The sequence below is a fragment of the Cygnus olor genome, chromosome Z (genome assembly GCF_009769625.2).
Source record: "Cygnus olor isolate bCygOlo1 chromosome Z, bCygOlo1.pri.v2, whole genome shotgun sequence".
In the NCBI taxonomy this organism is placed as follows: domain Eukaryota; kingdom Metazoa; phylum Chordata; class Aves; order Anseriformes; family Anatidae; genus Cygnus; species Cygnus olor.
The window spans coordinates 22,811,381-22,838,750 of NC_049198.1; the positions used below are offsets into that span (position 1 = coordinate 22,811,381).

Consider the following 27,370-nt stretch of genomic DNA (forward strand, 5'->3'; position numbering starts at 1 on the left):
TGTAAGTAGCCTTCCACTCCTGCTCTCTTCCTCTGAGTTTATGAATGGTGTTAGACTGACAGGGCACTTCTTTGTGTTCTTGAGCAAATAGTTCTGCAGCAGTCCCACAGAGCAAGATGAGAGACGTCTGTCTCAATACTTTGTCATGTACAATATGCCTTTAGGTACCCAAAGTTCATGGACAAAATAGATTCATAAAATCTGACTGGAGAATAGGCTTCTTTTTCTTTTTTTTTGGGGGGGGAGCAATTACTGTCTTGATTAATTTGCTAGACTTTTTTTTAGTGAAATTTTAGAGATGTTAGTCATAGTCCTCCAGATAAAAAAAAAAGTATATAATTTCAGGAAATGGAGTAACATAATCTAGAATATTTGAATTTTGCTGCATTGATGGAAAGAAATATCAAATTATTAAAGTAACATTTATACTTACACAGCTTACAATTTTATTGAAGAAATTGGCTTTCTGTGTTACAGGGTTGATGGAAATTGTAGGAGGCTTTTTGGTTAAAAAGTTGTAGGACGGAATTTGGTTTTCAGAAATAAAAAATCCCCTTGCAAGGGATGCTGGCAGATGACTTGAGCTAGGAAACAGCTTCCTTTTCCAAATGTAAGCTGAGGGCAAATTTGTTTTCTACAGTGTGATACCTGCATTTCCATGCAGTTTTCTATATAGTTGTTTTATACAGTGGTAAATTGTAAATATAAACTTGTTTCATTTTTTTAATGAGACTTTCACTGTCTCAAGACATTGCAGAAAGAATGAATTTCCCTGGAATACCGCCTGCATCAAGCTTTTAAAGGTAACTCCAAATGTGGAAAAAAAAAACTTATAGTTGTTGTTTTCCCTGAAAATGAGCTAAATGTCACTCTTACCAGAACACATTAAAAAAGGCACTCTTTTCTACTTAAGACTCTCATGGTACTCAGCTGAAGGGGTTTCTTCAACCCAGCTTCCTAATGAATTACCTCGGTGTTGCTAGATCAAGAGTGAAGTCGGTAGTTTGATCTTGCATGCTTTGGAGTACTTCAGAATGATAGCTGTATGTTTGTATCCCCACAGTAATTGTCAGCTTCTGTGCTTGATCAACAGCAAATTTCAGTAAAATCAAGTAGCATTGGTTTGGGGTCTCTCAATGTAACTTGAAGTTCTGTTTTTGGCAGTGTTTGTTAGCAATTTAGAGAACAGTTTCTGTTCTCTGTGGTGACTGGGACTCAAGAGACCTGGGGAGCTGCATCTAATAATCTTGCATCATGTAGGTGACATTTTAATAGTGAATCCAATGAAAAGTGTAGATTCTGCTACCCAGCAATGCAGATCAGCTAATTGTCTTGCCTGGTGTATTAATGAAGTTAACTGGATATTAATATTTTTGCTGATGCCATCCTTTATTGTGTGCACAAGCTGAACTTTCAGTTGCTAGTGAAACTTCAAATCCGTTTTTTTCATAATACACTTGTAGTGTATTCTAGTGTGTTATGTCTGTTGAGGAACAAATTCCCCGTAAAAATGAATCTGGCTTCAGGTTCTTTTTATCACAACAGGTATTTTTTGTCTTAGCTGCAAACACGTCATACTTTTTGCCATGTGTTAAGCCTTCAGTAATGAGTACTGTAGTTTTCTGGAGAAACTAGTTGTCTACAAATAACTCCACATAGTTGTCATCAAATGTGAAATATAAATGTTGATAGGTGTTTTTATGGAATCTTTTAAATATTGCCTGAAAGAGGAAAAATGAAACTATTGAACATAGCATATGTTTTCTTTATACTGATTTTGCTTAGCTGGCTAACTTTTAGTGCATTAGTTAGTAGGAGGGGTCTTTCAGAGTTTCTTCCAAGTCCTCATGATTGAATTTGAGCTCATCTAAGACTTGAAAATGTTTTTTTTTTTTCATTTTTTTCTCATCATTTATGTTCTGCATCTCAGTGCTGTAAAATAAATGGTTACCCAAGAGTATGCAGCTAACATCAAAAAAGTGATGTTCCTTATTAGCTTGAAACAGCTTGTTTAGAAGTAGTTGATATTTGAGTAAATAGTATGAAACCAAGAGTGTAAAAAGCTTTTAGCTGGAAGGTTCTGGTAGCTTTTAGTGTTTTCTTTTATCAAACCGTGGTGTTTTTTCCTGCCAACACTCTGACCCTTGCTTTGTGTTTCTCTATTCCCCATATATGCCCCTGAAAACAAGAAAGGGAGGTAGGGTAACAGGGGAAGAGAAATAATAAAGCTGGGATTATTGCAGGTACCTCTCAGTGCAGATTCCTATCAACCAAGAGGTAAGTAACTCAAGATACTGCCGCAGACATCTTAAAAGCCAACTTGGTAAGAGGTTGGTAGTCAGCAGCTAGGATGAAGGCATGCACTCAGTTTCTGGCCTGTGGCAAATGCTGACATTTCTAATGGTTATTTCTGTAGCCCGGATTTGTCATAGATGTGTATTGATTAAAATAAAATAACTTCAAATTAAAGCTGTCAGCACAAACCAGTCAGAAGTGGCGGGGCTCGACTGGGAACCTGCCCAGTCTCCTCTCAGCTAAGCTTCAGAATAAAAGGTTACGCCACAGCTTCCCGGTCACCTGCAGGCTTTCCAGGATTTATCTGAACTTGGCTGAAGCTCCTGTGGTACTTCCCTTGGCAAAAATGGATCACAGGAAGGCAGCTTCAAAAATCCCTATGCTTGAGGGACTGTTTATCTGAACAGCCTCTTTTTGCATGCTGGAAAATGGGATGGGTTGTTTTAGTTATGGGTCAGTCTTAATTGAAGTTTTCAAGAGCTGTCCTTACTATGCTGTGGTTGAATGACGATGGAGATTATGGCACTGGGAGACTCGGTTGCGTGACTGGAGAAGGTATTGTGTGGTCTGGTGTATTTTTCTGTCATTTTCTGTTTTCCTGCTGCTCCCACTGGTCTGCTGTCTTCATGCTGCATCAGCTGTGCTATCTTCATGTTTCCTTGACAGGAGCAGGAAATGCACATTTTCTCATGAGGCTGAGTAATAGGAAAAGGGCAGAGCTGGGGCAAAGAAATAATCCATGCAGAAAGGTTTCAGTTGTTCCTCCCCACCTCCCTTTCCGCTTCTGAAGGTGGGGCAGGAAAAGACAGTATTTTTTGATGGGCTTCCTAATAACCAAAGTAGAGCAGTCGTTTGGATACCCAAGAACCTTATACACCTGATATCCCAATGCAACTTGACCTGTGATACCTGATCACCATTCAGAAAGTAGAAATCAATTATTTCTAAATAGTGCAGCTGTCACATGTAACAAAGTGTGTTAGTATAAATATCAGTGGGCAATAGTATAACTGTTCATTTTAAAGCCCGGTGGTAAATGCTATTCTCTTGAAACTGTGTGAAGCAAATGGATTTTGTCCAAAATGTATTTGTAAGTCTGTGGTATACACAGATTATATAAAAACTAAAAACACTTTAAAGCATCTGTAAAGGGTACCTAAATGTGTTCTTTTGTTGCTGTCACTTAAAAAGTTGGGTATAATTGCTGTCCTGTTTGTTAGCTAATGATATAGTAATTTGAAAATCAACCAACAGTGTGTATAGATGGTCAAAACATAGCAAAAGCAGTGCATTTGGGGCAAAACTAGATGTACCAATGGGCACATACGGGGTGCTTTGCCACCCGTTGATTGCAGTGAGTGCATGTAGACTTGCTGTGTACTGGGATCTGTCTGTGAAGCACAGATGTGTTTTCAGGATTAAAATAAACTTACTTAACACAAGATGTTGTCATCTGCTTTGGCACCACCTGTGCCAGGTGTCAGTACTTGTGTTGCTGAAGTGCTGGCTTGGACTTCTTTCTTGAGATGTATTTGACTGTGCCCATGTGCTTCCCCTCATCCCAGCCTTCCTGCTGTCTGGTACTTGGTGGGCGCAGGATTGCCCCTCTCTGACTTCTGCAGAGGCACCAGTAGGGACAGTAATCAACAGCAGCTTTCACTGAAGAGCAGGGTCTGATTCATTTCCCACTTTCTGCTCTTTAGCCTGCTCTGTAGAATGCATAGTAGTAGCTCGAAATTAGCTCTCCTCTCCCCTGAGATATTCGTGAAGCTATTTCCTTACCAGCCCATATAATCTTTTTTTTTTGGTAGTAGTTGTAGTAGGTGCTGGAGAATACAGGCTCTGTACTGCTGCTCTGTACAGCTATTCTCTGGGGACCAAGAGGGAATGGGGAGCTGTGTTTTTTTTTTTTAAAGTAACTGTCTGCTGTCTAAACAACAAAAAAAAAACTTCTTGTCATCCCTTCCTGTTACATTACGTGGTTTGTGACTTGTGACCCTGTGCTGGGAAAAAGCCTGTTGTGACCGAGGATTGTCACGTGCCTTGCTGGTAGCGGCTCTGGGAAGTGGGAGGGCGGCTGTGACTGAGTCTCTGATCCAGACCAGTGTGCTTTCCTGTGATGGCATCGGGGCCATAGCTGCGTCGACGTCCTCTTTGCAGTTGTCTTGTGGTCAGCTGTGCTCCCTTCTTGGGCAGTGAACAACTGCGGCAATCAGTGCTTGGGAAAAGGCTTCCGATGTGATTCCTTTACATAGCATAAGTAGCAAGTACCTTCTGTTATTTACTGCTCCTTCTGGCTTTGAGTATTTCTCTGTGAATTTCAGGATTTGCGAGGGTTCAATCACTGCTGCTCTGCTGTGTGATATCTTCACAGTTAAGCCCAGCATTTTGCCCAGGTTTCTGATCAAAAGAACCAGCTTTTGATGAAGAAGGTTCATTCTCGAATAAACTGATGGTTTGGTTTTTGAGCTGCCTCGAGAGTCAAAAATGTGTCTTCAGAAACTTGTTATAGTACTTCATCTCCTAGTTCCTTCTAGGAAGCTCCATTCCTTCAGATCCTTCTTCGTGGAGAAAACCAATTTTAGGAATGGTAAACTTCTACCTGTCACAAAAAGAAGGGTTTTATTTTAAGTAACAAAGAAATGAGCCACTGAAATCTGTGCCTTTCCTTTGCATGTGTTTGGGTGTCTAGATAATAAAATGGAAGTATCAGATCATATTTGATATACTTGTATGTGTATGTGGGTTCATTACATGGTCAGAAATAGAACTAGATTTATGAACAGGCAAAGACAACTTCATAATTCTCTAGTTTTGAGGCTGTTCCTTGTTAGATGTTTTCATACTCCCCTAGCTAACTGTAATGTAACCAGACCTACTAGTGTTGCTATTGCTGTTTTATCTTTCAGTATATCAATTTGATTTCTTAGGCAAATCTGAAAAGACCATTACTATGGTATTTGTCTGTGGGTTTTGTTTCCTTCTGTGGTTATAAATACAAGCACATCTGTTACATTGGTGTTTTTTTTATTGCCCCTCAGTTTATGCACACATGATGAAATAGTTTGACACCAAAGACTACAGTCTGAGAATATGGGAAATATCTTTGAAATAAGAATAAGAATGAAAAAAATATCCCTCCCCCACCACCCCCCTTGTACCCCCCCCCCAAAAAAAAAAAAAAAAAAAAAACAACGGGAAAATGGAAAATAACTTCCTTTCCAGACTTTGGTTATCTAATTAAGTTTTTGTTTCTCTTCTGAGTTTTTTTTTTTTTAAGCCAGAGAATGTTTGTTAGTGTTTGGTGTTTTATCTCTGTCTTTCTCTGGAGTTTTGCCCTCTAGTTACTATTATCAAGTCTTATATAGAATTCACAAATTATATATAGATTGCCTTGAAATCTCCAAGGGGGGGGGGGGGAGGGGGGAGCAACTTCATAAGATCCTCCTCCATTATTTATCTCAGAGTCAGCTTAAATATTTCAAACTAAATATTTGATTTTTTTTTTTACATGATATAAATTTTGTATTTTCCCATTCAGAAAACAGAGTTCCTAGCAAAGTAGTAGATCTGCTTGCAAGTTAACTGTTAAAGAAAGCTAAACATTTTTTAGCTTTAGGCACTTCCACTATATTTATGCTTAGTTGACATTTTAAGCACATTAAAGAATACCGATATCAGGAGTCACCAATTTTATTCAAACAGTTGCAAATGATTGACTCTTCCTTTCCTGTCTTCATTAGCTAGTCTCAGTTCCTTTGAGAAGGGGCAAAATGGCCTTTTTTAATTTGGACAGTGCTCAGGGTCATGCTTCTCAGCTGAATAAACATGGAAAGCAAAATATACTTAATCTCCTACTGGCTTTTCTCAGAACTTGAGAGAGGATGCTGCACTGCTTATTCCAAAGCAAAATAGGTCATCTCTCTTGGTTTGGAGTATCCTTTTGATTTCCCACAACTTCCGTATTACTAACAAATCATGTACCTGAAAATTGAATTAAGCAGTGGATTTCCTTTTAGTTGCACAACAAGCTTAATTCTGCAAAAATAAAATAAGGTCTGCCTTCTGGATTTGTCTTGTAATCGAGTGCCACTGTTCCAGTTAATGAAAAGTTAAAATACTTCAAAGTAGTAAATTCCTGTGGCTTTTTAAATCTGATTTCACTTGCAGAAGTAAACCAAGAGATCAAAGAGAACGGACGTACATTGATCTTTCTTTCTGAGGCTCAGCTTTTTATAATCTATAATGTTATGGAATGGTAAATGCAAAGGAAAAATGTATCCCCTAGATGCACATTAGCTTCAGTTGTGCTAGTAACTGCTGTTCAAAACTTGTTCTCTCTGATTCATTGCCTTTAAAGGTGTGATTTTCAACCCCCCAACCCCCTCAGCCATGTATGCTCAGTATGTACGGCTACATATTTGGGTGTATACATATATAATTAAAATCTCCCCTTGCTAACAAAAGAATTTAAAGGTATATATTTTAAGAAAAATTATCAAAGAGGTGAACTCCAAACTCCAAGCCTTCATGTTTTTTTTGCATACTTGACAAATGTCTGTTTTTATATAAGATTTTTATATATATAAATATATATACATATATATATATATATGTAAGGAGTAGGTAACGAGTGATTTAAATGCATGTGGGTTAAACAGCAAGTGTGGCCATGTTTTCAAATAATGAATAACTTCACAATTTATGTAATTGGAACTCAGAACAGTTGATGTAATAGTGAAGATTTGCTAAAAGAGCTTGAACCTCATGCACAAATCTGGGTCATTTTTAGGGGATTTATGATGTCAATTGTTTTATTTCTTTAGTATGGGTGAAGCTTATCTGCTCCCAAGGGCTATGTGGCTTCTATGGCTTAGATCTGAAACAAGCGAATGTTGATTAAGGTAGAAGAAAACCATTTCATGAAACTTGTGTTTAGTATAATTCTGCTTTATGCTGTAGGTGATAAGGTGGTGTAGTACTGATTATTTTGAAGTAGTCATTTCCTTGCTAATCTCATTTCTGTCTCTCAAAGACCTCAGAATGTATTATCTTGAGCTGAAGGGTGTCTCCTGAGTTCTGGTAGTGATACATTCCTTTGTCTGTTTGAGGCTTCACCATCAACTCCATTTTGAATTTTGTGTTATATATTTGCAACTGCTTAGGTACATACCAAAACCATTCCACCTTGGACACTTCAGATTTTGTGCATTAGTTCTAAAAGCCTGTTCTGAGAGCAGTGAGTGGCATCCCTGGCCACAGCAGGGGGTTTGGAACTAGATGATCTTTAAGGTTCCTTCCAACCCTAGCCGTTCTATGATATGATCCAGTCTCTGGGCACTGTGTTAACTCATGTGCAGTCCAGACTTTTATATACAAATTGCAGGAGCTTTGTGTTGTCTGAGTGATTTGGGCTTTTTCCTCTAAGATTTTGAATGGGGGTTGGTGTGAGCAAATGACATTGATTCACCTGAAAAGCAAAAGCAAACAGCTTAGGCCTGACTCATGAAAGAGCTTCGAGTTGTTAGTGAAAAGGGGACTGCAGCTTCTCTGCTTTAGCTTTTAAACAAACTGCTGTTAAAAGAAGGTTAGGAGCTATTATGGAATTCATTTTAGGTAATGCAAAGGAGGGATCCATGGAAACCTTCCTGAGAAAGGTTTGGCTTTCGTGCATGAATATAGTGCTTCAGACTGTAAATGAGACCAAATGACTACAAGGATTAGTTGGGTGTTAGTATTTGCAGTTGATCTGGGGAAAAAAAATTTACTTACACTTTACAAATGTAAAGTTCTCCATGTTAATGCTGTGTCTCACCAAGTGTAACTTATTTTCTGCTAATATGCTCACTAACCTGTATTTCTGATTTCTGAATGTGTAGGTACAAACTATTGATTTTATTTAGGCTTGTATGATAGTGGAACTGAAACACAGTTTTGTTACTGGACCAGCGTACCTGATCAATCTAAGTTTTTTTTTTCTTTTTTTCCCTTGACCATAATATGAAGTCGTAAAAACTCCTCGAGTTTTACAATACTGCTTTTTGGTTAGTGGTGTTCCTAACAGTAAAGCTAGGTCTGTTTAGAAAGCTGCACTTTGTGTGCCTAACAGCAAATTTAAACTTTCTAGCTGAGCCCTTTCTTAATGAATGAAGCCTTGGGAGTTGTGGTTTCAGAGCTAATGTGAGCGTAGGAAGGAGGCTGGCTCCAGAGTGCGCTGTCTGAATGACAGGATGTCTTCAGCTACTGGGGAAGTGAAGAGCGCAGTGGTGGCTCTTCCCTAGAGAAATGTAAGAGGAACCCTTGTGAAAATGAATTGTGGATGGGAGGCAGGAGAAAAATTAGTGAGAATAAAGTTTAAGAAGCAGATCTTTCTCCATGCCCCTTGCAAACTTTTCCCTGATGTCACTTTTGAGTTAGATTTAAGACTTTGACAGCAAAAGGAAGAAAAGAATACCTTCAAGGTAATGGAAAGGAGCCTTGTCAGACTTTAAGGATTTTCTTTTCATACTCAGAAGTGTACAAAAAACTCACTTCTTTTGATATCTGTATTATCTTTCTCCTACTGAGATCTTCAGATTTCCGTGACAGTCTTCTGAAGACTCTTGATTGGATCTCTAATGAGAAGATAGTACCTGATACACTTACAGACTGTCCCCCTTCTGTTTGTGCTACATATCTTGTCTCTATGAGGGACATGGATGGGTCCCACAAAGAGTTGGTTGAGCCAACTCCGACACATTTCACAGCCTGAGGATGAGACTGCCTCTATTGATCTGGATTTTTGACAGGCATCTTTTTTCTGACTAGACAACCTGCTGATCTAGGGGACTGTTCCCGCAGTAATGTTAGCTTCATTTAGCATTACACAGCATAAACATATACAGCAATAATGCTGTGTGAAGACACGTTTTGTCTGTCTTGCTGGTTGACAGGGACCGCTGTCCTGTGGTTCATGTTGAACATCCTGGGATGTCTTTCAGCAGTCTGCTTCTGAATATTTCTGGAACTTTCACTAAACGAGCACAATGGAAAAGAAATCTGAGACAATTTTCTATTCTGTGCTGTATTATAAAAATAAGTATTTTACAGGCTGTGAATCAAGAGCTGCCTGCCCCAAGGTCATTTTTCAGTGGATAAAACACTTGACAATGGCAGCTATCTTATGAGGGCAGCAAAGGGAAGATTATTTGAAATACAAACTAGACAACAATGAAGGTTCAAATTCTAAGGTGAAAGTAGAAAAAATGTTACAAGATTTTCATTGCTTCATTTCTGTTTTTTTTTTCTTTTGACTGACACTGGCTTCAGCTGGATTCCTTTGTTGTACTTGGTTGCTTCCAGTAAAGAAATTACTGTAGTGACAGAAAATAGCATCCACCATGGGAATGCAGCACATACTTTTGAAGATGTGCCAAAGAGCTTGGATGCAGTCAAGGATCCTGTCTAAAAAGAAGGATGAACAAGGGCTAGAGTCAAGCAGGCTAGTAGGGACAGAATTGCATTTTCTATCCACTCCTTACTTACTCCCTGCTTCTTGCAGATACCTGTGCAGTTTTTCCCTTCCCTACAATTTTGGTGTAGGTATGAGTATAGGAACTCTGAATTGGAAGCCTGAGGTAAGTTACAAGTGTCTAAATATTAGTATTTTGATGAAGTGCTGTTACAGAGAAAATGCTCATGTTATAATAGAATCGTATCATATAAATTTGGTTGGAAAACAACTTTAAGATCAAGTCCAACCATCAACTTAACACCAGCATGTCCACCAGTAAATGATGTCCCTAAGCACCACATCCACATGTCTGATGTGCTTCCAGGGATGGGGGCTCCACTACTTTCCTGGGCAGGCCGTTCCAATGCCTAACCAGCCTTTCCATGAATAAATTCTTCTTAATGTCCAATGTAAACCTCTCCTGGCACAACTTGAGGCTATTTCCTTGTGTCCTATCACTTGTCACCTGATAAGAGACCAACACCCACCTTGCTACAATCTCCTTTCAGGTAATCGTAGAGAGAGATGGGCTTCTTCCCTCAGCCTCCTTTTTTCCGGACTAAAAAAGTGCATTTCCATCAGCTGCTGGTCATGTATCTTGATATCTAGTCCATTCACCAGCTTTGTTGCTCTGCTCTGAATGCATACTAGCAGCTCAATATCTTTCTTGTAGTGAGGGTCCCAAAACTGAAGACTCAAGGTGCGGTCTCACCAGTGCTGTGTCCAAGGTGACAATCCCTTCCCTAGGCCTGCTGGCCACACCATTTCTGGTGCAGGCCAGGAGGCTGTTGGCCCTCTTGGCCAGCTGGACCACAGCTGGCTCACGTTCAGCTGGCTGTTGACCAGCACCCCCAGGTCCTTTTCTGCCAGACAACTTTCCAGCCACCTTCCCCAAGCCTGTACCACTACAAGAGGTTGTTATGCCCCAAGTGCAGCACCCAGCGGTTAGCCCTGTTGCATGCCATGCAACTGGATGCGGCCCATCAATCTAGCCTATTGAGATCCCTCAGCAGGGCCTTCCTAGCCTCGACCAGATCAACACTGCTGCCCAACTTGGTGTCATCTGTGAACTTACTGAGGATGCACTTGGTCCCCTTATCAAGATCACTGATAAAAACATTAAACAAAACCCAGTCCCAATACTGAGCCCTGGGGAACACCACTTGTGAGTGACTGTCTGCCAGATGGACTTCATTCGCAACAACCCTTTGGGCCCAGCTGTTCAGCCAGTTTTAACCAGCAAACAGCGCATCTGTCCAAGCCATGAGCAGCCAGTTTCTGCAGGAGCATGCTGTGGGAAACTGTCAAATGCTTTTCTAAGTCCAAGTAAACAACATCCACAGCATTTCTCTTGTCTTCTGAGTGTGTTATCTTACCACAGGAGGAGACCGGGTTAGTCAAGCAGGGCCTACCTTTCATAAACCCACACTGACTAGGTCTGATCACCTCGTTGTCCTGTATGTGCTGTGTGATGGCACTCAAGATGTTAGTTTTGCCTAGCTCTTGAGTCAGAATTTCTGACAGTGCTCTTTCTTAATGATGCTGTTAATGTGTATTTGCAACTACAGCATGGTAGTAGACTAGAAGTGACTTAGGTTCTTTCATGTTCTTTAATAGTCACTTGCAGAGAGCCCATTGTTTCATGTTGTTCTTGTAGGATCTCTTATCATGCAGGTTACGTGAGACATGAAGCTGTACCAGTGGCTGTTGAATATGACAGCCTTTGTATGAGGCATGAACAAATGCAACATTGCACTCTAGATCTTGCTGCCTGTACGTGGTTCTACACCTTTGCATCTGCAAAAATAGCTGCAACAGTGGTATTACTGGGTAGAGGATAGCTTTGGGAATCCAGGCTGCCTGCCTAAATATAAAGGAGAATTGTCGTTATGTTTCTGATCAAATAGATATACTAATTGTGCTAGTTCTAGTGTAATTTTGTAAAATGGGAACAAGTGTGCAAAGTGCTTTTCTTTTGATGGCAAAACTTGCCAAGGTTGACTTGTCATTTTATTGTCTTTGGCCAGCATAGTACGTGCTTCTTATAGGAAAGAGTCCTGGATCCCGTATTGTCTGGATGGGTAGGAGCTCTAAGCACTGTGGGAGGTGGGTGTCATATGGACTAGATCACAAATACATTTTGAGCCCTTCCCCCCCCCCCCCCCCCCCCCCCCCCCCCAAAAAAAAAAAGGGGGGGGGGGCAGTCGGGTGTTTGGGATCATTTCCTTCCTGGGAAAGAATATGCTGCAGAAATGTCACATGGAGTTCCCTGCTGAGTAGCTTTGATAAGGTATGCTGTTGATCTGTTAAAGATGCTGACAGCTTTCAGGAAAACCAAATATTAAAGCTAAACTTGGCCAGTCTTTATTCTATTGAAATTATGTACTCAAACATTATTATTATTTTTTAACATACAAAATACAGTCTTTCTTTCCCAAATGGGCCTTATCTTGGAAACCACTAACTAGTGTGCATAACTAAGGAAACATTTCAGTCTTAGCCAAAGGAAGCTTAGTGAATTGTTAAAGTACAAGTAATTCTTGGGTAGCTTTGTGATTTAAAGTTGTTTGCTCTCCTGTCTGTATGTTACTTGTTCAGGTTGACTGTTACCAATCATTTTATGAAGCTGCTATGGAAATAATGACAAGGTCACTAAGAAACCAAGTTGTGTATCCTAGTCCCTCTGGCCTTCCTTAACAACTTCTTGTTATATCTTCATTTTAAACTGCAGGATGTAAGCCTATGTCATATCAGCACATGTGAAGCAAGCAATTCTGAAGAATTGTTACAATTACTCATACTGTAGGAGGAGAGGACCCTGTTGGCTGTTTTTGCCCTCCTAAAAGTTTACTGGTAAAACATACCGTACTGCTAGGATCATACTTCTGGGAAGGTATGTTCTTGAGCATTGAGCATTTAGGAAACAATTCTAAAGTTTTTCCTTTTTTTGGGAGTGGGTTGTCTAATAGACAAAATATAAAGATAGAGAAAAATTGGCAGATTAGTCTTGAAAAGAAATGCTGGAAAAAAATATATATTTTAAAATATTGCTTCAATAGTCAAGTAATTAAACTGGAACTTGAATTTCCTTGGTATTAGCTTTTACTTTACTTTGTTATAAGATGAAGAGAGCTGAAGGTCCTCTCATGGTCAGAGTGAAGGGTGGGTATTTTTTGGGGTGCAGGATGCACCAGCTTCAGTGTTGTAGAATTCTCAGGTGTTGAACCTAGCCTTAAGATAAATCAACAGTTTTATTTCTTAGGAAATAGTTTTATTCAATAACTTTTACGTTCAGTATGAAAATGTCCAGTTAACAGAACAGATGAACATTACTAAAAATAATTGGATCAACTCCCACAGTGGTACATAGTCATACAAGTCATAAATTTCAAAGCTTTTAACACTGCACATCTTTCCTTGTGGACTCTTATTAGTATAACTTGACAAGACTAGTTTATTTGCAACTAGTTTATTTGCAATTTAGGCTCCAGTTTCCTGGGTTAGTGTGCTACCTATCCAAATAAGATCAGCTAAAATTAAGTGAAATAGTACTATAGGTAATACAGGTATTTTCATACAAGATGCTATTTGTATATATGGATAAAGCTAATGAAAAGTCCCTTACTTAATATTAAATACTTCAACATATTTCTGATTATACTTGAGAGAACCTGAAAAATGAAATTGTGTGGCTTGAGAGGAGTTGCCCTGGGCCTCTTTTGTGTGTAACTGTAACTGCATGTCCTAATCTCATTCTTCATTATTTATTCTTGCTGTTATTTTTCAGTCCTTATATATAAGGAAGATAAGATCAAGTGCCCCAGTCCCAAAGGACATGGACTGAAAAGTGCACTTGGCTTATTAGGGAAACTTGTGCTCTTTGTCAGTGTCCAGAAAAAACCTGATTTCCTACTTAAAATATGCACGTAACATCTCAGTTAAACTTAGGGGCTTTGAAAGCCCAAAGGTGCTTTGACATGCATAAACTGTGTTTCTCTGGTATGTATGGTGTATGGTTGATGCCAATATATCAACTGCCTGAGTGGAAAACGGTTGGTTTCCAGACAACTTTGACTCTGACTCTCATTATGTTATTAGACTTCTCACCCCTTACTCTGGTTTTGTGTACTTCAGAATAAAATGTTCATTTTCAAATTTGTGCTGCTAGGTTTCTTAGAAATCTTAAGTCTCTAAAATAAAAAATTGTAAGCTGTAGGATTGGCAGCATCTTTGCTCCCTAAAAGCAATGCTTTTTTTTTTTTTTAAATTTAAAATGGTAAAAATGCTTCTGTATTTTGAAGTTACCAGTGTGGAATTACTCTAGTCCATAATCTCTGCTCAACTGCAGGTAGTGATTAAAGGACTGAGTGTCATTTAATGATTTAGCATTAACTGAGACAACCTCTGTTTTAAGAAATATGCAGGGTCCCGTTATTTTGAGTAAGATGTAGCCTTGAGGATACAGGATGTAGTTTGCTCCCATGAAGTGAGGGCACTTGAATTGAGAAGCTCATTTCCAAGTTGGTTGAAAGATACCATGTCTGTAAGACAGCATGGACTGCATGAATCACTGTAGACTCTGGAAACCAAGGGGAGTGTATGGTGGTTGTTCTGGTCTTGAGCATGCTTCCTTCTCGCGAGTAGAAAGTGAAAAGAAATGAAATAAAATTAAGACTCAAACAGTGTGAAACGTGCATAGAATTATACTTTGTTTTTTATTATACTGGCTTACTTTAGTAATATATGATAAAACTTCTAATTCAGATCTTCCTGTCCTGTTGCAGACACCATAAAGCTTGTGTACTAAGCCCTATGCTGTAGATGTTTCAATATAACTTGCATTAAATTACTTATATTCATGACATCCATTGTGATATCAAAGTAATGAACTGCTACAATTTACTAGACAACTAATCTTTGTAATTTAGAGAGTATTAAGTCATACGGAACTTTTATGAAAGTGTGTAAAAAATCTCTGAGGTGATATGATCTATAAATGAAACTCTGAAAGCTATGCATGTAATCTTTTTCTGTTAATTTTAGCTTTTGTGCATGTAGATGAAGAAATCAGAGTAGTTCTAAACTGTGCTGTTGGTGAAGACAAATGCAATCATTCATTTTGGATGCATTTTGTGTCTTGGGTTTGTGTTCTACATGTACATACTGATGATGTATGTATTCTTTCAGTTACAATATATGTACTGTTATCTTGTTCACACTGAACAGGGCGTAATACAGGATTTTTTTATCTAAGTAGGGATCTTTTTCTTCCACACATCAGTGACATCGTATTAGATAGTTACACATACAATTGGAAAAGCCTGGATAAAGAGACAAGGATGAGTGAAGATAAGTCTACTGAAGTGTAGGTTTTACGATAAGAATATTTAGGAAGTATGTGCAGTTTACTTGCTTGAATTATGCAAAAGATTAATTAGAGGGGTGGAGTATTTCAGATCATCCTGTACCACATTTCTGGTTACGTTTTCACTTTGTCTTTTATTTTTGTAATTGAGGCTGAATGCAGATAGTGTTGTGCTTCCCCCTCCCCCCCCCCTCCCCCCCCCCCCCCCCCCAAATACACTAGCCCTTCTGATATGTTTTTGCTAACTGTGTTGGTAAGGCTTAAAGAGAAGCATCTGAATTGCATCTGAATTCTGTGTTATATGCCTTGGGTACAACTATAAAGCTATCAGATGCCTTATTCTAGTTCACTTTAAAAACAGTTCAGGAAACGGTTTTTTTTTTTTAGTGGAAGCTATTGTTCAATAACTGCACGTGGTATCTTAGCACTGAAAAGGAAGAAAGAGATCAAAAAGCTCTTGTCTGCAAGGTCTCTTGTGGCGAGGCTGCATTATTTAAAAACTTAGGAGCATGTTAAACGCAAACTCAGGGAAAAGCCTGCATTTTCTGGAACTGTGTATGCTACATTTGAAGGTTAATTAAAAAATATGAGGAGATGCACCTACTTGTAATTACTAATTTATGTTCAAGTACACACACACACATCACTTGTACATTGATCAAGTAAAGCATTTCTTTTTGAAATCAGACTGTAAATTAACAATGCAATCCTTTCACATAAATAATCTTGCTTTCATCTTGCATTGATTTATGGATCAACTTCAGCTCCATTACATGCTGAGAACCTTTTACTCCAAGCTCACTTCATCATAGGTTTCTCTCCTTTGTTTTGTACCTGCCTTGCATAAAAGTGTTGTCGTTCCTCTTGATATGTTATTCCTAATGGAAGTGATTTTGGATTTGAAGCTTTATATGGCCAAATGGATTATTTAATATTTTAGTGGCCTAAATAAGGAATAATAAATTGAGAATCTATTTTTTTTCCATGTGATATGAAATTATGGCCTCTGTTTTTAAAACTTAAGTGTGTCTGAATTGTTGTAGCCAGAATACCAGTTACGCTCTACAGTGCTTGGTAGTGCCTCTTAGAAAGGTGCATTACAAATGTGTTTGTGATTAGTCAGAGTATTAAGTTAATGAATAGGAAATCTGTAAGTCAGGTTCCTTAAATGCTATGTTATGGTCAAGAAGCACTTGCAGCACTTTTGGCTGCAGTTGTTCAGAATGGCTGGTCATGCTGATCTAGTCAGTGGAATGAGAAATGTTTCACCTTGTGTTTCTGTTTTTAATTTCAGTGTAACTGAGGGAAAAGTAAGACCTAATTGAGCATGGATGGAGCAGACAGACTCAAATAAACAATTAGTTTTCTGAGGCCTCCAATGCAACAGAATAAATGAAACCTTTATAGGTAGTCCAGGAGCTCATTGGTGGATGTGAATGGAAATAGATTTTATAAAGAACTAAAATGCTTTCACTTCATTAGTATTCATGGTATGAAAAAAAAAACTCTTTCCAGGGATATATATTCTCCTCTGAATTATTTTTTTCATGAGACTATTGATGGTGGTGTCAACAGCTGATTAAGATGAATAGGCCTTTTTCTTATGTATTTCAATCTTTTTTTTTTTTGCAATTGAAAGTGACTTTGAAGGTTAGTTTGACTAAATTTTCTTCCCCCTAGTTAAATATCCAGGAAAAAATCTTTCTAAAAAATCTGTGTATTAGCAGCAGCATTGAAAATGTTTGAAATAAGGTGTGCATGTGGATGCTTGCATATGTCGAGTATAAATACATATTTCCATGCATTTTTCTTGGCTTTTGTGTGCTGTGAAAAGGATTATTAAAATAATTAAGAGTAGAAATTTTGCCTGTGGTGTCTAAAAAATACCAGTCCTTCTCTATTTTCTATGTAGCAATATCTTCTTTCATTGGGAAATTAAGAAAAAAACACACTTGGCTAGTTTCATGTTTTCCTCTACGGCAGAGCACAGCGCATAGCACTGTTAGTGCATCTCTGCATATGGAGGTAAGAAAATGCATACAGCCATAGAGTAATAAAGAATAAAAATTGACAAAGTTTTATGCAAAGGAAAGCAAGAAAATAGCCCTTTTGGTCATGTAATTTTCATATGCAAGTGATGCATGGTATCAATCACTTGTTGAGAGTTGGTTCTCAGTGTTTCTGCTGCAAGATGGCCTTTCTGTCCTCTTCCCTTTGCTAGGAGTGGATAAGTTGTTGAAGTCGGAACAACCTTCCTGAGGCATGTACTTTGTGTGGTAAAGAGGTGATCCTGCAGCATGCTCTCCATGTCAGTGCTGCCTGGGGTTATGCCCTGGGGGCACCCACTGCTGGTCCTGCTGGAAGCGGCGGAAGACCTACTGAAGCACCAGGGCCAATGCCTAAGCCTGAAACCTGCAGCATCTTGTCACTCCTCAGATGTTATTGTGTGTGTGTGGGGGGGGGTTCTTCAATGCTGCAAGTGTGCAGGTTTTTGGGCTGCTTGCTGGACCTTTGCATGGGGTGGATGTGGTAGTAGTCACCTGGCAGCACTTCTCAGCACCACAAAATGCTGCTTCTTGCCAAGGTGGCCATTGGGATGGGATGGGAAGGGAGTATCCTTCTGCTGAGTGGTGGTGGCATGTGCTGCTGCACATCTGGGCAGGGAAGGGCCTGCTGTTCTTTTATTTGTCAGATCTCTTTCAGATCCCTTGTGAAGCTGTGGAAGCCAGGGTGAAAAGCAAGCTTGGAAGAGCCGCACCCCTGACAGAAAGGAGGATTTCTGTATGGCAGAGGTGGGCGGGTTGGGCAGACCCCTCCAACCCTGCTCACTGCTTTTGTGCTCTTGGGACAACACTACCAGTCCGGTTTCCTCACAGAATCTGGTATGTCAGGTCTGGTCCCTGGTGCCTGGCCTGGTAGGGCTCACCCAGGGCGCTGCTGCAGCCCTGTGCTGGCCACGCTGTGGCCTCAAGAGCACAGTCAGTTTTCCTTAGGTTGGAAATGATAGATTTTTGTCGGAAATGAAGGCCTTTGTATATCTTGTACCTTCCTGAAGATGCTTTTAGGAGAGTCAGATTAAAAATAAAGTCTTGATGCAACCAGCCTGTAAAATGTCCTGTATGATGCTGTTTAGTCAGGAGCGGAGCTACATTTTAGTCAGGAGCGGAGCTACATTTTAGTCAGGAGCGGAGCTACATTTATCTATATCTATTTAGAGCTGCGTTTTGCTTCTTGACTCATGGTGTAGGGCCTTTGAAGAGATCTTCAGAATTTGCTATTTATTTTTTTCCGTAATATTTATTAAAGCTGAATGGGTAGGCCCAAGGAGACTTGGGTCAGGCTGAGTTGTGTCCGTCTGTCTGTGTATACAGAGCTGCCACACAGGAGGCTTTCTGAACTGAAGGACTTGATCACATTGGAACAGAACTGTTCCCTCTTAACCACTGTAAACTAATAATTGGCTCAGATAGCAGCACAGATACATATTTATAGGCCACTTCTTGGCCTTGAAGAGTGCTGTGGAGGGTGTGCTTCGTTTTCAGTGCAATCATGTGTAAACATGTTTGTGAAAATGCGCTGGATGTGAGCTGATTTTTTTCTTTAAACATAGCTATAGCTGATTCCTCATGTTCCTCTGAGTTTTATTTTTTATTTTTTTAGTTGACCAGAGGTCAGATTTGTTTTCAAGAAGAATGCAACTACTTTAAAGGCAAATCTACACTTCTCAAATGGGCCTGAAGTAGCAAAATAATATTGATGCATCTCTATTGATTCCTAGCAGATTTTTATAAATATTTCTGTACTACCTAGATTATGATAGGTAAGATTATGCTATAGAAAAGCATCACAAGTTCTGTTTGCTGATTCTGTTTGTTTATACATCATGATATATTCAGCATAATAAATTAAGCTATTTTGAATAGCAACTTAGTTTTCAATGTTTGTGTGCGTGTAGGATGTAAAATCAATAAATAAAATGGTTATAGAAGTGATGCTTTGTGAATAGCAGCTTTACAATGCATTTCTTCTCTTTAGCTTGGTAAGGGGGTGTTTGCAGTGTCAGCTGCAGGTTGTGTTCATATGTAAATTGAGAGTTGCTGTATGAATGATTAGCAAATACACTGACTATAAAAAAGTTCTTTTCTGCGTCTTACCCTTTCTCTTTCAACAGGGAGCTGAGGACCTGACTTATTTTCTGTCTGTGCAGTAGTTGACAGGCTGGTGTCACTGTCCTAGCGAAGAAAGTGGAGGTCACAGGGAGTAAAGTGAGATAGTCCAAGGCTTGAAGTCCTGAATAGAAATGACATGTGCCATTCAGCTGGAGAATTTGCAAGGTCTCTGAGACCAAGCTCTGACGGTGTCTGCAGATCATTGCTATTAAGGGGGGTGGGAAGGCAGTGCCAAATATGAGAAATGTGGGATGAGTGACCATCTTCCTACAGACTACAGAAGGTTGGAAATAAAATCTGTATATTTTCAAGGAAGTGTGGTAAGAAAGTGGGCAAGAAAAGGGATCTTTCCTTGTCTTATGAAATCCATGCAGCCTGGTGAGACTTCCTCTGTATCCTCTCTTTTCCATCATTATCACTGTCTTCTGGAATTGGTGATACTTTCTGGAGAAGTGTTTCCTTTTACCTCTGTGCCAAATTAGGTTATTTGTGATTCTCTGCTCTGCAAAGCAGAGGAGAGCTGTGAATATTCAGAATAGTTGCACAGTTCTCTAAACGCTACTCAAAACTGAGATTAATATCCTTTGTGGGCAAGGGAGATGTAGAATATTCCACCTGTCAGCTGGTTTAATGGGAACTGTTAATGATCTTGTTCTGCTGTTTGGTTTAATGCAGGTTCGTGGATACTCCTCAGTTTCACTGTGTGATCCCTGCTAGGATTGCATCCCCAAGCAGGGTCCTTCAAAAGGTGATGATACTGTGACTAAATGCAGTAGGGCTGCTCATCACAGACATGAGTTACTGCACTTTGTCTACTGGAAATTTGTTTGCACCTGCTTCTGATGGTCGTCTAGGACAGATGCCTTTGGGAGTCTTATAAATACCCTGTTGTATAGTGTTTCTTGTTCACATCTACTTTGATTCTTCTGAATGCTCATCACGCACCTAGAGTAACTAAAGTGCAGTACACTCTTAATTGGCTAGAATGTTTTTTTAATAACAAATTCTAAGATGTCCTTAGTTTTTGGAAGATATTCTATCTGTTAATAATGGTTTAATACTGTTGCTATATATGTCAATGCAGCTCATCAAAACTTGAGCATCTGTGCCAAATTAAATTACATCTAGAGAGAGTGAATAGTTAAGCAATAAGCACATGCTTCTCCCTATATGTAAAGCTAGCTGACACAGTTTACTTCAAAATAAAAAAAAAAAAAAAAAAAGGAAGAATGCACTTTGAAACTATTATGTTTCAGCATCTGTGCTTAAAATGCTCACAAAGGAGCCTGGTGGAGGCACGGTGTGCTATGAGGAACACAATATAAATGTGAAGAAACAGATTGATTTATGTTCCTAGCAGTCTGTTCTGCTACACAGGGTCAGTCATTGTTGATCCGCTGGTAGGTGTTAACTGGCCTCAGAAGTATGCTTATTTCTGGCACTACTTTTTTGTCTGAGATGTAAGAGACAGGGAGGGGTATGGAAGGGTTGTGAAATTAGGTTCATCTTAAGCAATTAGCTGGATAATTATTCAGTAAAAGTTATTATTTCTGAGTATCTTTTCACCATCAGGTAGACTCCTTTATGTTTTGTCTGCACGGCACTTGTGTAACATTTTTCTTTCTTGCTTCTTGAAACATCTGGATCGGTATGATGCAATTTGACGTTTGACAAAATGCTTATTAGTAGCATTTTATTTTGGGACTTTGGGTTGATAATGAAGAAAAAGTAAGCATTTAAAGTATGCTGAATATGTTGTACTTTCAGTGAGTTATATGTAACAGATTTCAGGTGATATATCTCGTTCGGATTAATGCCTGACTGGGGGAGGCTTAACATAGGTGGCGGCACACTTCCTTTTTATGGAACCTTAGGATTTAATGTGCACATAAGACATGACCTGAGGCATAGTGGAATTTTGCAGTATTCAAGAGAAAGAAATTAAAATGCTCAATAAAACATTTTGTTTTTATTTTTAGAACTGAATACTTTACCTGTATTTCCCTGTTTCTGTGGGAAATGAGATTACTGTCTTAAAGTAGCAATTAAGGGAGGTTGAGGGTGAAGTAACACCATAGTGGGTGTTTCAAGAAAAAGTGGAGCTGAGCAGATGACTTCTGTGCTCATTACAGTGTCATTTTTATTGAAACAAATCTCAGCAATTCCGAACAGCTTATTTTTCTTATCCTTATGGTGTTATCAGTGAGATTGCATTATCTTAGCCTTATTCACCTTCTTGTAGCATGGATTTCCTCTCCTGGAATCCATTGTTTTCTTTCTGACTGCCTCACATCTGATTTTGCACTCATCTCAAATTATACTTCTAAACTCTAATGTTACGTCTTATTTTGAACTGGTTGTTGTTCTTAATTTTCATGAGGACATGTGGGCTAGCGTACTTGATGTGACTACTTAATGATATAATTATCAAGCAGTGAATTCATTCTAGCTGTAGAATAAATACACCATGGTATACAGCTGGATTTAATGCTACTGAGGTTTTTCAAAACATAAAGATAATCCTTTCTGAATAGGTGAGCTGTTAATAGTCCATGGCTAGTATAGTGTGAGAATAAGTTTCTTTAGAGGAATGTAGCTGATGCTATTCACACAGAAAATGAATAGCTTCAAAATGCAGAGGAAAAAAACATGGTTTGAGGACAAATTGATTCTGTCCTGATTTTCCTGGAGGAAATTCCTGTGGAACTGGAGGAGATTGTCACTCAAATTCCATCCATGTTTGTATGGGATCTCTAAATCTACATGTAAAAGTCCCTCATAAGAATATTTTGTTGATTCTGTTCTACGCAATTCTTAAGCTGTTCTCCTCTAATGATACCTTGTCTTCCATTTTTTTAAGGTTCATAGTGTGAGGGGAATAGTGTTTTTGTGAAAGCCATTACCTGCCAAATTTTACAGTGCTTCTATAAGAAATTTGTCGTGTGTACAACATAATTGGGCATCTTTTTTTTTTCAGGAAATATATGTAAAAATGGGTTTGAAGAAACGAACTTTGTAGAACAGAATGTTCTACTTGTTTGGAGTTTGCCATGTGTTTTTCGTCTCTCAACGTGCCTTTGTCAGAAGGGAATTTTTTGGTGTTTAACACTGGAGGAGGGAATGTTTTTTACAGAAGTTAATTATCCATGCATTTGTGAATATTAACAGCAGACACTGGTGGTGAGATGTGTACTGATTAGAAATACATTGCTAACCAGCCTGTATAAACTCAATGGCTAACTTAAGTCCCTTTGTACTAAAGATGCAGGCCAATCAAGTGCACTTGTGTTCACATACTTTGTCAGAGCTGTAAATGGCTATTACTGTAGTTTTGAATTAGTGACTTTCTGAAGTAACTACTCAAATTCTTTTATTCCCTTTTTTCCTGCCCTGCTGTTCCATAGACGGGTGGAAAAAAAAAGCCTTCTGTTTTTCCATCACTTCTTAAGTCACTAACATATTTTTAAAAGCGTGTGGACAAAAGTTTATGCTTCTGACCTGTGTGCGGTAATGGCAGTGGGCAGAGCATATGATGGCCAAAACCTTGGATATCTGTTGGAAACTGCCCAACATGGAAGCAGCTATTGTATTTCTTGCAACTTGCTGTCAAGCAAGCTTCACAATAAATAATAAAAAAGCAGCCAACCAAACCACAGCTGTCCTATTGTGCTTGTATGCCATCCAAATACCAAAATGTCCAAATTTCTAGTAAGTGTGAAGTAAGTACCAATAGAGTTATGATTGTGGCTAGGCAAAAGCATTTGACATGTTGATCAGAGGCAGCGTGAATAAAATTATTTAAAATACCTGGTATAATTTCCTTCCCCAAGCTACTTGCTTTAATGTTTTCTTGAAAGCAATAATCACAGAATCAACAAAGTTGGAAAAGACCTTCAAGATCCTCTGGTCCAACCATCACCCTACTATCAATGTCACCCACTAAACCATATAATCATAGAATATCCCGAGGTGGAAGGGACCCATAAGGATCATCAAATCCAGCTCCTGGCTCCACACAGGTCTATCCAAAAATTCAGACCATATGACTAAGAGCACAGTCCAAATATTTCTTAAACTCCAACAGGCTTGGTGCAGTGACTACGCCCCTGGGGAGCCTGTTCCAGTGCGTGACAACCCTCTCGGTGAAGAACCTCTTCCTGATGTTCAGCCTGAACCTCCCCTGTCGCAGCTTGACACCATTCCCGCGGGTCCTGTCACTGGTCACGAAGGAGAACAGATTGGCACCTGCCCTTCCACTCCCCTACGTGAGGAAGTTGTAGACTGCGATGAGGCCTCCCCTCAGCCTCCTCTTCTCCAGGCTGAACAGGCCCAGTGACCTCAGCCGCTCCTCATATGTCTTCCCCTCTAGGACCTTCACCATCTTCATTGCCCTCCTCTGGACACTCTCCAACAGTTTCACATCCTTTTTGTACTGTGGTGCCCAGAACTGCACACAGTACTCGAGGTGAGGCCGCACCAGTGCAGGGTAGAGCGGGACAATCCCTTTCCTCGACCGACTAGCAATGCCGTGCTTGATGCACCCCAGGATACGGTTGGCCCTCCTGGCTGCCAGGGCACACTGCTGGCTCATGTTCAACTTGCTGTCAACCGCAACCCCCAGATCCCTCTCTGTGGGGCTGCTCTCCAGCATCTCGTCACCCAGTCTGTACGTATAGCCAGGGTTGCCCTGTCCCAGGTGCAGGACCTGGCACTTGCTCTTGTTAAACTTCATGTGGTTGGTGATCGCCCAGCTCTCCAATCTGTCCAGATCTCTCTGCAAGGCCTTTCCACCCTCAACAGGGTCAACAGTTCCTCCCAGTTTAGTATCATCAGCAAATTTGCTCAAAACACCTTCTAGTCCTACATCCAAATCGTTTATAAAAACATTGAAGAGGACTGGCCCTAAAATGGAGCCTTGGGGGACCCCACTGGTGACCGTCCACCAGCTTGATGTGGCCCCATTTGCCACAACCCTTTGAGCCCTGCCTGTCAGCCAATTACTCACCCATCGTGTGATGCATCGTGTGATGTTTTTGTTTAGCTGTATGCTGGACATTTTGTCCAGTAGGATCCTATGGGAAACTGTGTCAAAAGCTTTGCTGAAGTCCAAAAAGATCCCATCAGCTGGTTTCCCTTTATCGACTAGATGGATGATCTTATAAAAGGAAATTAAGTTAGTCAAACAGGACCTACCGCTTGCAAAACCACGTTGGCTGGGACCAATGACTGCATTGTCCCCCAGGTGTGCTTCAATAACTCCCAAGATAATCTTCTCCATAATTTTACCAGGCACTGATGTGAGACTGACAGGCCTGTAGTTGCCAGGGTCTTCTTTCTTGCCCTTCTTGAGAATTGGCACAACATTTGCCAGCTTCCAGTGTACTGGGACCTCTCCAGATTCCCAAGACAGTTGAAAAATAATTGAGAGAGTTCCTGTGATGACCATGTCCCTACGCATCAGGGTAGGATCTGTACCCAATAAGATGCACAATGTGAATGTTTCTAGTGTTCAGCTTTCCAGGAGGGCTTTCGAATAAGTATTAACAAGTTTGGATAGGTCTTGCAATAATTTAAGCTTGCCATAATATTAGCACTGGACAATTGTAGTGTCATTGTATCTGAATCAACTATTTTGTGTGATCTAAATGTGTGCCATGTTATAGTTCATCAGAATCAGCTGTGTGCTTCAAGGAAGCAGAACTTACTGAAACATTCTCAGTTGGTTTCACTTGCTTGGACTTGAATGCTGTGCCTGGCAGGAGGGGAAGGCTGTTTTATAGAGGACAGAAAGCCTTTTCATCTGCTGCATAGGCTTTTCTGTGGAGTCTGAATTCACTCCAGAAAGCCTGTCTGGGTCAAGTTGGTTCATGTAGCTGCCGTTTGGTCTTTGAGAGATCTTATTCAGGGTGAGCTTGCAAGCCTGGATGCTCTCTGCAGTCCATTTCCCTTATGCTTCCCCAGCACCAGACTTGTTACATCAAGGCTGTTAAAGTCTGTCTTTGTCTACTCTTCAGCCCACTACAACAGCAGTTACAAGGTACAGAATGCTTTCAAATACACACTGTACATATTACAGATATTATTTCATTCCTTTGGAAGCAAAAAGTGAGCCTTTGAATAGTGTCTAGAAATGTCTTGTTTATCTATGTGTAGTTGCTTTTTTTAAAGTTGGAGTTTGTCATCAATATGAAAATGTTAAATCTTGTATTCTTTCTTTGTAGTGCTAGATCACATAATGTTTTTGGTGTAGCTGCTTCAGGTTTGTCTACAGCCAGCTGAAGCACAGATGATGGATCTGTGCAAGTATAGCCTACCATACTGAGTTTGACTGCTCCTGTATTAAGATGAAATCCTGTTCCCAATGAAGGTATTTCAGGAAAACCTAATATTGCTGTAATATTTTGGTCCTGACTTTGTCATAGGCAAGAATATTTATTTTTATTTATCTCCATGTAATAGAATCCTGTTCCCCTTCAACAGAATCTGAGTTTCATCCTGTTGTGTTTAAGAAACGCAGAACTTCAGAAACTGCATTTCATTCCCCTGTTTCTCATGTCTGAGAATTGCACGGGAGCTTTCAAGTTGAGGACAGCAGGTTGAAAAGCACTTGTTATAAAGAGGGGAAAGCAGGGAGACGTCCTTTTCTTCCTTCCCCTGGTTCCTGGTCTGGCTCCTGAGAGCCTCCACTTGTAGGACCTCTGGCATGGCCACGCTGCGTGGGGTCATGATGACTTCGTCGTGGCTGGTAGCTTCTGTGCAAGCTGCGTGGTGTGGTCTTCTCCCTTTCCATGCAAGAGCTGAAAAGTCTGTGTGCCTGAAGTTGTTTCCTAAATCGCATCAAACAGAAATTTTAGTTGTGGAAAAGCCACTTAGCAGTACAGAGGCGGTTTTGCAAGGGAATGATAGCTGGGTGCTGCTGTTGAAACAGTGGCTGGTAGATGCTTACACTGTCTCTTACTCTTCAAAAATAGTACTTTTCTGAGGCTGCCAGTTTGGGCAATATAAAAGCATCTTAAATATGACCCGGAGGCCTGGACAGTACTGTACTGCTCTGTACCGTAGTCTCATACTAAACTTTCCTCCGAAACCATGTGTGCTTCAATAAAAGCTGTGGAAAAAAAAAGGAGTGCAGCTTGACTGGAAATATAAAGAACTTTGTGTATTCCACAACACAGTTTGACAAGTAGAGGCTTCATTGCGGGAGGAGGGCTCTAGCTCTGTTAAGTGCTGTGTAGTGTGCAGGGAGCTGAGTGCCTTTGTTTCTGTGTGAAGTCTTAACCTTATGCAAGGAAAAAAAATAAAATAGGGTTGGTTTCCTTGATGAGTGAGCCTATCTTAAGGAAGTACATGAATATTTGCCAGTAACACCTAAAACCCTGATGGGACCATGCTGTTTTCAGATGCACAGAGTCCAGTGTCGCGCAGTCATTGCTGTCTGTCTGCTGGTGAGCAGTTTAAGGAACTGAAGACCCTTTGAGTATTTGCTCAGTAGTCACCTTAGAAGTCTAAAAACAGTGTTTCCTAGAAGCTGGTAGGCAAATGCTTTACCTTGTTACCAGATGTTTTCAGCCATTACCTTTTTAATATAACTGATTTGTATATTCACCTTGTGAGGTACCTTAGCACTTGGAAATTGAGGTATATTGGAAATACTTGCATTCATGAATGACAAATGGTTAATTAAATGATAAAGGTTAATTAAATATTCTGTGTGACCCCCAAGCCCCGCCTGATTTAGGAAATCGCTCTAGGAGTGTGCTTTGAGTTAATCAGTCACTTCAGTGTCTTGGCCTGGACATGAATGAATCTTAATATGCTGAGGAAGCAGATTCAGAAAACATGTTGCTGATTTTTTGGAAGTGTGTATCTGCAAACACTTCCATTGAGCTTTGGATTTGATTTAACCACAAAGAATAAAAAGCACTACATAACCTGAAATAATAAATACAAAATATACTCTGAACATAAGCAATTTAAAATGCCTTGCAGCATATGTAGTACTTTGCTATGCAATTAACTTTAAGCAAAAAGGGCCTTCACTGTGCATCT

At 39.8% G+C, this 27,370-nt stretch overlaps 1 protein-coding gene across 4 annotated transcripts in view; it reads left to right on the forward strand.

Moving 5' to 3' along the window:
• Window positions 1–27,370, forward strand: part of MAST4 (microtubule associated serine/threonine kinase family member 4) — a 296,749-nt gene that overhangs the window by 34,103 nt on the left and 235,276 nt on the right. The window lies entirely within an intron of this gene.